Source organism: Ranitomeya variabilis, chromosome 1, assembly GCF_051348905.1.
Source record: "Ranitomeya variabilis isolate aRanVar5 chromosome 1, aRanVar5.hap1, whole genome shotgun sequence".
Classification (NCBI taxonomy): Eukaryota; Metazoa; Chordata; class Amphibia; order Anura; family Dendrobatidae; genus Ranitomeya; species Ranitomeya variabilis.
Window position 1 is genome coordinate 162,669,881 of NC_135232.1, and position 10,906 is coordinate 162,680,786.

Consider the following 10,906-nt stretch of genomic DNA (forward strand, 5'->3'; position numbering starts at 1 on the left):
TTGGTGGTGACCACTCCCACCATCCTTTAAGAGGTCATCTGGTGCATCAGCTGACTGTCGGTGTTAGTTCATTCTGCAGCGACCAAGCTGGCAGAAGGAGCTTGCTGGGAACAGTTCTTCTGCTGAGTCCGGTGAATCTGGTGTTTCTTCCTGCTGTGCTGCGCTTTGCAGCAATAAGCTAAGTGTTGTTTGCCTATACCTTGTCTGTCTTTCCTTACCCATTGTTGTATTAGTGCAGCGGTGGGACCAATGCTCTCAACTGCCAGTTCCCTACGTAGGGATAGGTGCAGAGCAAGTGAAGGACTAGGTATCCTGGTCAGCAACGGGGTGAAAGAACCCATATAGGGATGATAGCAAGACCAGGGCACATCTGCAGGCCAATGCAGGAGGTGCCCATTCCCCCAGTCCTTACCGACAGGGCCCACCATTGTAATTGTGTCCCCGGTGTTCCCTTGTTTGTTGTGCTGTTTGTGACAGACCTACGGTTGGGTTGTTTCATATCGGGTCAGTCACATCGTGACACCTTGGGAGTAGGAGGACAGGAGGGACAGTCCTTCTTCCAATGTCCTGGAGAATCGCAGTGAAAACAAAGTTTGTCTTGCCGTCGACGTCTCCTCTCCCTTTCCTTGAAGGTGATGGCCCCTACTTCCATGGGCTCAGCAGGTTGTGAAGGTTCCAGTTTAACTGGAAGGAAAAGAGCTTCCCATTGCACGACTCCTCTCTCCCGTAACCTTCGATATATGCGAGCGGCCTGAGTCATGGCCTCTTCCAGAGAGCAGGGAGAAGGATGAAGAGCCAGAGCATCCTTTAAATGATCAGACAGTACCCACCGGAACTGACAACTGAGTGCTGAGTCATTCCAGGACACCTCCAGGGGACCTTCCAAAGAGAGGCAGGAAAAGTTAACCCCTCCATGACCAGGCCAGGGAAAGAGAATCAAGAAGCAAACCCCGACCTGGATCATGACACCAAGTATATTAATGGAAAGTTGAGTTGAAGGAAAAAGTGTGGTAGAAAAACTTGCACAAGCAACCGGGATAACTGCAGCCTTGAAAGGATTGTTAAGACCATTCAAAAATTTGGCAGGATTCACAAGGAGTGAACTGCTGCTGGAGTATTTGCTTCAAGAACATTCTATTTAGAAGCATATGACAAGGGCTTGCATTTTTAGAAGTAGAAATGAGGAGGTCAGTTGACACACAGACACTCACTACTATGTTGTGCTCAAAACCTACAGTCCAAAATATTTTGTTAAGGAGAGATGGTTATCACGCTCCGCAGACTTTTCAATGCATACCAAGCAGTCAATTTAAAAGAAAATACTTGGTGAACCTGTAGTAGTGGAGGAGAATATCAGAAACATTTTATACAACTCAGAGAAAATTGTCCATAGATCAGAGGTTTCAAAGTAGGAGAAGAAATAGAATGTGAACAACCTAAAAATTAAAAAACATCAAAGGACAATACACATTTCCATCTATTCCTATTACCCACAGTAAGTATTTATAAATACTGATATTTATTAAACAGAGAACAAAAGTATAGGATTGTGCTACAAAATCTGCCACTACTCATATACTGGAGAGATAGGTCTCATGCCTGCCATTTGATAAGGACAGGTAGCAATGAGAAAAATTAATCAGGCAAAATTAAAATTTGCCTGTTTGCATGGATTTTTCTGGAAAATTTAAAGGGGTGTTCCCATCTCCAAAATCATATCTCAATATGTAATAGGTGTAATGATAATAATATTTGCAACTACCTCTAATTAGAAATGTAGTATAGTCTTTCTGATTCGCTATGTTTCTTTCCTCATGTGCAGGGTATTGCAGGACCTTAGGCTAGTTTCACATTTGCGTCTATGTGCACAGCGTATCATCCGCAACCAAAAACACATGCAAAAACGCATCCTAACACAGCGTTTTTTTATCCGAATCAGCTTACACATTATGGCAAAAAATCGAACGCATTCGTCTGCAAGGACATGTGTACGCATGCATTCCCATAGACAGTAATGAGTTTTTTTATCGCACTCATCCGCATGCGCATGCCTGCGCATATTTGACAAATTTTTGATGCTTCCAAAAATGCAACATGTTGCGTTCGCCAGACCCTGACGCACATCGAGAAACGACGCATGTGTATGCATCCGCAGATGAACGCATGCAAACTCATGTCCCTGCGTACACCATGTTAAAGATATGTACGCAGGACGCATGCGGATGTATGCGGATGAAACGCTGCGCACACAGACGCAAATGTGAAACCAGCCTTAGATATCCATGGTTACAACCACTGATATAGTGACAGTTTGTTAGCTAGCTGCTAGTGGTCGTAACCATGGATACCTAAGGTTCTGCAATGTGTCTATATGAGGAAAGAGACATAGCGAATCAGGAAAAATAAACTGCATTTCTTCTAATTGGAGGTATTTGCTAATATTATTATTATTACACCTACTACATATTGGGATAGGATCTTGGAGATGGGAATACCTCTTTAATGGAGCAAATAAAAAAATAAAAAAAGACCTCAGCTCATGCGAAGTAAAATATCCTATTTGCAAGGAACCTTGTAGTATGGCAATTCAGCAAAGAGAGAATCTGTAAAATGTGAACTTTATTAAATGTCTATTAAAATCCAATTCAACATGGTAAGCCACAGACATGTTACAGACTTAGTCTTTATTCATTGCATATTTGAAGCCTTTAACCCCCAGGCAATTTTTCGTTTTTTGTTTTCATTTTTTCCTCCTCTTCTTTATTTTTACAGCTAAGTAACCGTATGAGAGCTTGTTTTTTGCAGGACAAGTTGTACTGTTTTTTGAATTACACAATTCATTCTAACACATACTGTACTGGAAAACGGGGAAAAAAATTCCAAGCGCAGTAAAATTGCAAAAAAGTGCAATTTCACAGGTTTTTCAAATTTTTATTTACCACGTTTAATATATGGTACATCTAACGGGGCAATATGATTCCCCCGGTCAGTACAAGTACGCAGATGCTAAACATGTATAGTTTTTTTTTCATTTAAGTGGTAAAACAAAATTCTGAAATTTGTTAAAACATTTTTTTTGCTTTTGTCACCATTTTTGAGATTCGTAACTTTCTCATTTTTTGAGATCTGAGGCTGTTTGAGAGCTTATTTCTTTGTGCCCTGAGCTAAATATTTTACTGATACCATTTCAGGGTAGATATAATATTTTGATTGCCTCTTATTGCATTTTATTGCAATGTTGCAGTAACCAAAAAAAACCTAATTCTGGTAATTTTTTTTTTTTTTTCTCGTTACGTTGTTTACTTATCGGATTCATTTATTTTGCACTTTGAAAGATTGGACATTTCTGAACTTGGCGATACCAAATATGTGTATTTTTTATATGTTATATTTTAAATGGGGCAAAAGTGGGGTGATCTGAACTTTTGTATTTATTTTAGATTTATTTTAACTTTTTTTTAACTTTATTTACTAGTCTCCTTGGAAGACTTGAAGCTGTGATCATCAGATCGCTTGTCTGTACATGACAGCGGTGGCGGCTGTTAGAGGCACTTGATAGCTGACTAAGGCCGGGGACACACTTAACGTATAAAAAAACGGTCCGTTTTTCACGGCCGAGAATCGCACAAATGTTTCAAAAACAGTGATCCGTGTGCAGTGCGAGGATGCGATTTCCTCGCATCAAATGATCCGTGTGACATCCGTGTGTCATCCGTATGGCATCCGTATGCCGAGATTTTCTCGCAAGCTTGCAAAACCGACATCTAACGGATTTACTGTATGTGCTCAAATGTTCGGGAAAACATATATACAGTATATATATATATATATATATATATGTCATTGAGACACATATATATATATTCTGTATTTATATTTCATTCAGCGCGATATCTGTGAACAGCCGGTAATTCAATTGCCGGCTTTGCATTTCTCCTTCACAAACCCGACAGGATATGAGACATGGTTTACATACAGTAAACCATCTCATATCCCCTTTTTTTTTGCATATTCCACACTACTAATGTTAGTAGTGTGTATGTGCAAAATTTGGCCGCTGTAGCTGCTAAAATAAAGGGTTAAATGGCGGAAAAAATTGGTGTGGGCTCCCGCGCAATTTTCTCCGCCAGAGTGGTAAAGCCAGTGACTGAGGGCAGATATTAATAGCCAGGAGAGGGTCCATGGTTATTGGCCCCCCCTGGCTACAAACATCTGCCCCCAGCCACCTCAGAAAAGGCACATCTGGAAGATGCGCCTATTCTGGCACTTGGCCACTCTCTTCCCACTCCCTGTAGCGGTGGGATATGGGGTAATGAAGGGTTAATGCCACCTTGCTATTGGAAGGTGACATTAAGCCAGATTAATAATGGAGAGGCGTCAATTATGTCACCTATCCATTATTAATCCAATTGTTTGAAAGGGTTAAAAAACACACACACACATGATTAAAAAGTATTTTAATGAAATAAACACAGCGGTTGTTTTAATATTTTATTGCTCTCTCAATCCATTTTCAGACCCTCGCTTGGCAAAACAATAAACACACAAGAAATGTAGGTCAATGACCTATAGTTACCTTCAGTCGCGGTGATGCGCCCCCTGGTGGATGTCCTCATATGACCTGGAGCGTGGGAAAAAGTTCCCAGGCTGCAGTTCATGAGAACATCCACCAGAGGGCGCCTCACCGCGACTCAATGTAAGTACAGATCCTGCTTTCCTTTCAGCACCCGGGGATTACAGGCACGAGCGAGTGGTTTATCGCAGCTCTGCCTGTAATATTAGTTAACCCCTTCAGATGGATTACTTCGTGGGACGTGACAGTTCATCAGAGAGGGTATGTATCTTGTGTGTTTATTGTTTTGCCAAGCGAGGGTCTGAAAATGGAATGAGAGAGCAATAAAATATTAAAACAACCGCTGTGTTTATTTCATTAAAATACTTTTTAATCATGTGTGTGTGTGTGTTTTTTAACCCTTTCAAACAATTGGATTAATAATGGATAGGTGACATAATTGACGCCTCTCCATTATTAATCTGGCTTAATGTCACCTTTCAATAGCAAGGTGGCATTAACCCTTCATTACCCCATATCCCACCGCTACAGGGAGTGGGAAGAGAGTGGCCAAGTGCCAGAATAGGCGCATCTTCCAGATGTGCCTTTTCTGGGGTGGCTGGGGGCAGATGTTTTTAGCCACGGGGGGGCCAATATCCATGGACCCTCTCCTGGCTATTAATATCTGCCCTCAGTCACTGGCTTTACCATTCTGGCGGAGAAAATTGCGCGGGAGCCCACGCCAATTTTTTCCGCCATTTAACCCTTTATTTGAGCAGCTACAGCGCTGAAATTTTGCACATACACACTACTAACATTAGTAGTGTGGAATATGCAAAAAAAATGGGGATATGAGATGGTTTACTGTATGTAAACCATGTCTCATATCCTGTCGGGTTTGTGAAGGAGAAATGCAAAGCCGGCAATTGAATTACCGGCTTTTCTATAGAACACCGCTGCGTATTTCTCGCAATGCACACGCATGGTCCGTGTGTAATCCGATTTTTTCTCGCACCCATAGACTTTCATTGGCGAGTCTCGGCCGAGATACGCTGACAATCGCAGCCTGCTGCGAGTTCCCTCGGATCCGAAATACGGTGGAGAAAATATCGGATGATGGGAGCTGCACCATAGATTAACATTGGGCCGAGTGCTATGCGATTTTTTATCGCATAGCACTCGTCCGTATTACGGTCTAGTGTGACCCCGGCCTAAGTCAAAATTAAATTGAAATGTAATTCAGCTATTAAGAGAGATGTAGCATACTTTTCTAGACATGGCAGTAAAATTAGAATATGTGCCCACGTTGCGGATTTCTGTTTGGATTTTTCCGCTCAGTTTTTGAAAAATCCACGAATTTACCGTGGATTTCCTGTGTTTTTTGTGCTGATTTCACCTGGGTTTTTACACCTGTGGATTCCTTTTGAGGAGCAGGTGTAAAACACTACAGAAACCGCACAAAGAATTGACATGCTGCAGAAAACAAACCGCAGGGTTTCTGCTCGGTATTTTCCGCAGCATAGGCAGTGCGGATTTGGCTTTCCATAGGCTTACATGGTAAAGTAAACCACATGGAAAACTGCTGCCAATCCGATGCGAATCCGCAGCCAAATCCGCAACGTGTGCACATACCCTAAGCGTATGTGTCCACGTTCAGGATTGCATCAGGATTTGGTCAGGATTTTTCATCAGTATTTGTAAGCCAAAACCAGGAGTGGGTGATAAATACAGAAGTGGTGCATATGTTTCTATTATACTTTTCCTCTAATTGTTCCAGTCCTGGTTTTGGCTTACAAAGACTGATGAAAAATCCTGACCAAATCCTGATGCAATCCTGAACGTGGACACATACCCTTAGGGTATGTTTCCACGTTCAGGAAACGCTGCGTTTTTGACGCTGCGTTTTTCCGCAGCGTCAAAAACGCAGTGTCCAGATGTTACAGCATAGTGGAGGGGATTTCATGAAATCCCGACTCCACTATGCGTTAAAAAACGCATGCATTTTTTCAAAACGCAGCATGTTGCTACAATGAGCAAAACACGCAGGTACACCGCAGGTGACCTGCCAGTGACCTCAGGTGCAGTTTTGGTCAGGATTTTACTTGCATAAAATCCTGACCAAAGCCTGAAGCAAGCCTGAACGTGGAAACATACCCTTAAAGTAAATTTTTTTTGTGCATGTGAGATCAGAAAAGCCATGAATTTATTTAAATGTCAGTGTGGCAAAATTTATAGTGGACACACATTGGACTCTTTTAATTCCTTTGAAATTTAGATTTGTATTGTCTGCACTCTAACTGCATGATACTGATAAAGAAAATACGATAATCTATATAACTATCCATTTTTTACCAATATGTTATATTACTTGTGATATGTTAGCTATGTAACAGCTTTATACAATCATGTTTTGTTTTAACTAAAAGAAACCAAGGCAGAGCCTGCAGATATTGTTGGAACCTTCTGTAAGAGGTTGTACTATAGATAAGATATTCTAACAGAAATGAGGCACCTCCAAGTCTCCTGTGCTGGAATTATGCTTGAGAACTACCATAATTATTACGGTATGTTTTTACTTGAATTGTTGAAGTATTTGGTCCGCTCATGCGTGGAAACTTCAGGGCTGTGAGCCAGAATTTTGATTTAAATGATGCACCCTTTTGCAACATGTCAGATCACTCTCACATATTCGTAGGGGTCCTTTATACGTGTTTAATATCTCGTCTCTCTCACATGGCTGTATAAATCGGATGAGTGCAATCTGATAAAAAGGTATTGCACTTGGACCAATGTTATTCAATGATGTAGTGCAGATCTGCATATTTTTTTCGGCTGTACTCGGCATGTGGAAAAATTCGCAACATGTTATGACTTGACATGTAAATTGCACGAGACTCACCAATTCAAGTCTATCGGTGCAAGGAAAAAACAGGCGACACACAGACCATTTGTATACCATCTGTTTTATACGCACACATGTCAAATGACCCTGGATATTAAATCATGTCAGCACAGGAATTTCTGATAAAGTGAAGTGCTGGGAACCTACTGAAGGAAAAAAACAAACCTGCGTCTCATGACCTGGAGGATGGTTCGCAGCATTAACGTAGAGAGGCTTTTGGTCCTTGACCAGGAAAGGCCCAAATTGTTGGACAACCGTGGCCCCGGATATGACCATAAAAGGAGGGATGTCTCGTGGACGTACATATGTCGTCAACTGTATCCACATTATGACGACAGCGCACCCGAGGTGAATATTTCAATAAGGCAAATTTATAAAGTGTAGTGTGTTGTCGACTCTTTTTATTATAGAAACAGATATGACTTTTGTGTTAATACAATATACTAACTGTACATTATGTTCCTAGCCATACAGATTGCCCTGAACACATACAAATATTTTATGTCAAACAACACCTGCACCACGCCATGTATTATTTTGTTGGCCTTAAACAAGGTGCCCACCCTATCATATTTGTATGGCATCTTTTTGTTTTGCCTCCATAAAAACAATGATAAATGTGTTGTCCAGTGTGTAAGTGTGCCTGGGTGTATTCATGTTAACGGAATGGAGTTACTTAACTAGCAACAGAATATAATCAATGGACCAATACAGTCATGTATTCTAGAATCTGGAATATTTGAATAGTGGCCTTATGTGTAGTGGCATTACCAAACTGTCTAACTACCCTAGCCCATATCCATTTGAAACAGGCAATACACATGTTCACAATTGGAACCTTTATTTCATGTTTGAAACTTGTATTTTATTTGTCTTTCCATTGATGTGATAAGACGCTGGCGGAGCTGCCATGAATGAATATCGCCGCAAACGGCAGCACTGTGCTAGAAATGGGGATGCAGCCCCAAAGTAGCGGTCATATCTTTATATGGAGAGACTCCATTTCCTGGCTTCCATTTTGGGTCTGGATCCGTAAGTTAATACCTTTTTGGTGTTTAAAACTATTCTTCAATTGTGTACATAAGTTTTGCACTAACTGTATTCTTTCACATTGCAGATCAGAATCCAACATATGGGAGAAGGACAATGCTTCTGATTCTGAGGTGGTGGAGCCTGTTGGCGACTCAGAAGTGGAGGCAGGAGCAGCAGCACAGATTCAAACTCCCATCAGGAGGAGCAAGGTCAGAGCAGCAGTCCCATATTGCCCTTCAAAACTTTCCCTCAAGCAGCACCAGATCACTATAGAGCCCGCTGAAGTAGGGACCTCTCCAGCAGTGCTATCAAATTCGAGGTAGATAGTCGAGTTATTGACTATCTATCTTGCACAGTGAATGATGAAGATGAGGAGCTTTTTGCAAGAGCCTGGCCTGGTATTTGAGGGACATACCCTGTCCCATAAGGCTGTGGACCAGGGCTTCCACCCAGAGTCTGTTGGATACAGACAGACCCCTAATAATCCTCAGGTGGTGTTTGAATTATTAGAGACTGAACAACTTGTCTGAAAACAGATATCAGCAGGTCCTGACAGGAGAACAACAGCTGCCATCACCACTACAACTGTACCACCACTACCTCCAGGACTACAATCACCTGTCCAGAACGGCCTACACAGTTTGATCACACATGGCAAGGTGACTGTACCAGTGACCCCAAGCCAAGGTTATAGTGTGAGCAGGATGCTCCACATAGAGGCTGTACATGTTCATCAAGGCCTCCCTTACCATGTGCCTTCTCAGGCGCAAGCCCACTTCCCCTCCTACAACCTTCTACTTTCAACCAAGGTCAACAGCACTACAGAAAATTGGTGTTTGTAATTGTAATATTGGGACCCTAAATTTGGCGGCTTCTTAAAATAGATGTTTCCCATCCACACCCCAATACAGTTTGGGAATTGGCATCTTAACGTAAATCCTTGGCCTATTTATCACCAGTCTTGTGTGGTTGGCTTCTGCATTACATTTTGGTGCAGTCTGTCCCAGATCTGATGACAGGTTGTGGGGACAATTCCAGTGGTGGTGCATTTTCCCAGGAGAAACTCCAAATGTAAAGCTGTATAGGAAATTGCAGTTGCAAGAAACCTAGAGGAGACAAAGAAAAAAACAAACAAAATAAACATGAGAAAATTAAGTTTATACATTTTGAATTATGTGTCACAAACAGTTCAGTCCTTGGTGCCACAGTGAAACCGGAAATTACTTACCAGTAATTGGATTTTACGGAGTCCACGACTGCACCCTACTGAGAGAGGGGATCCTCCCACCAGGACAGGAACCTTCAGATTGAAAAGGGGCAGTCCCCTCTGCCTCCTCAGTTGTGTTTCAGAGCATGAGAGGAACCGCCAATCGGATTAGTACACAATAATTATATTTACATCACAAAATACCATCACCTATAAAGAGTGAAAACTTTAACAGCAAACTTTCCCTCAGAGTGCAGGAAACCAAGTAAGTGAATAATTGCGGGGGGGAATGTGTGAGTGCTGTCGTGGACTCCGTAAAATCCCAATACGGGTAAGTAATGTCCGGTTTTCCTATCGCTACGACAGCACCCTACTGAGAGACTTTCAGAGACTGTCACCTGGGAGGGACCACAGCATTAAGAACTGATCACCTGAAGTCTAGACTAGAGGCGGATGATAGATCAAGACGGTAGTGTCTATAAAAGGTGGAAGGTGACGACCACGTTGCCGCCTTACAAATGAAATCAATGGAGCCATCTCCCCTCTCGGCCCAGGAGGATGCCATGGCCCGCACTGAATGGGCTCTCAATTCCTCCGGTGGGGTCTCCCCTTTGGCTGAACAAGCAGGGCAGATTGAGTCTTTTATCCACTGGGCGATAGTGCTGTTTGTAACACCCGACCCGTTTTTCTGGCCCTGGAAGAAGACAAAAAGAGCCCTACTCTACCTCCAAGACTGAGTCCTCTCTAGGTACTCTAATACCGCTCTTCTGACATCCAGAGTATGGACCCTTTGTTCCTCTGCTGTAGCAGGGCCATCAAAGAAGGATGGTAAATAAATTTCCTCGCTCCTATGAAACCTAGAAGCAACTTTTGGCAAATAAGCCGGGTCTGGTTTCAGAACTATCTTATCCTGATAAACCATTAAAAATGGAGCATCTACTGATAGTGCCTGAATGTCACTGAATCGTCTTGCGGTAGTTAAGGCTACTAACAAAGCTGTTTTGAGGGTCAGAACTTTAACAGAGGCAGAATTTAAGGGTTCGAAGGGTGGACCTGTTAATGCATCTGGCACCGGGTTTAAATCCCAAGGAGGTAATCTAGCAAATACACACTGGATTACTGCGCTCAAAAGCTATTATGATTCTAGTAACCCACCTGTCCCCTGCTACATTATACAGTGGGGCAAAAAAGTATTTAGTCAGTCAGCAATAGT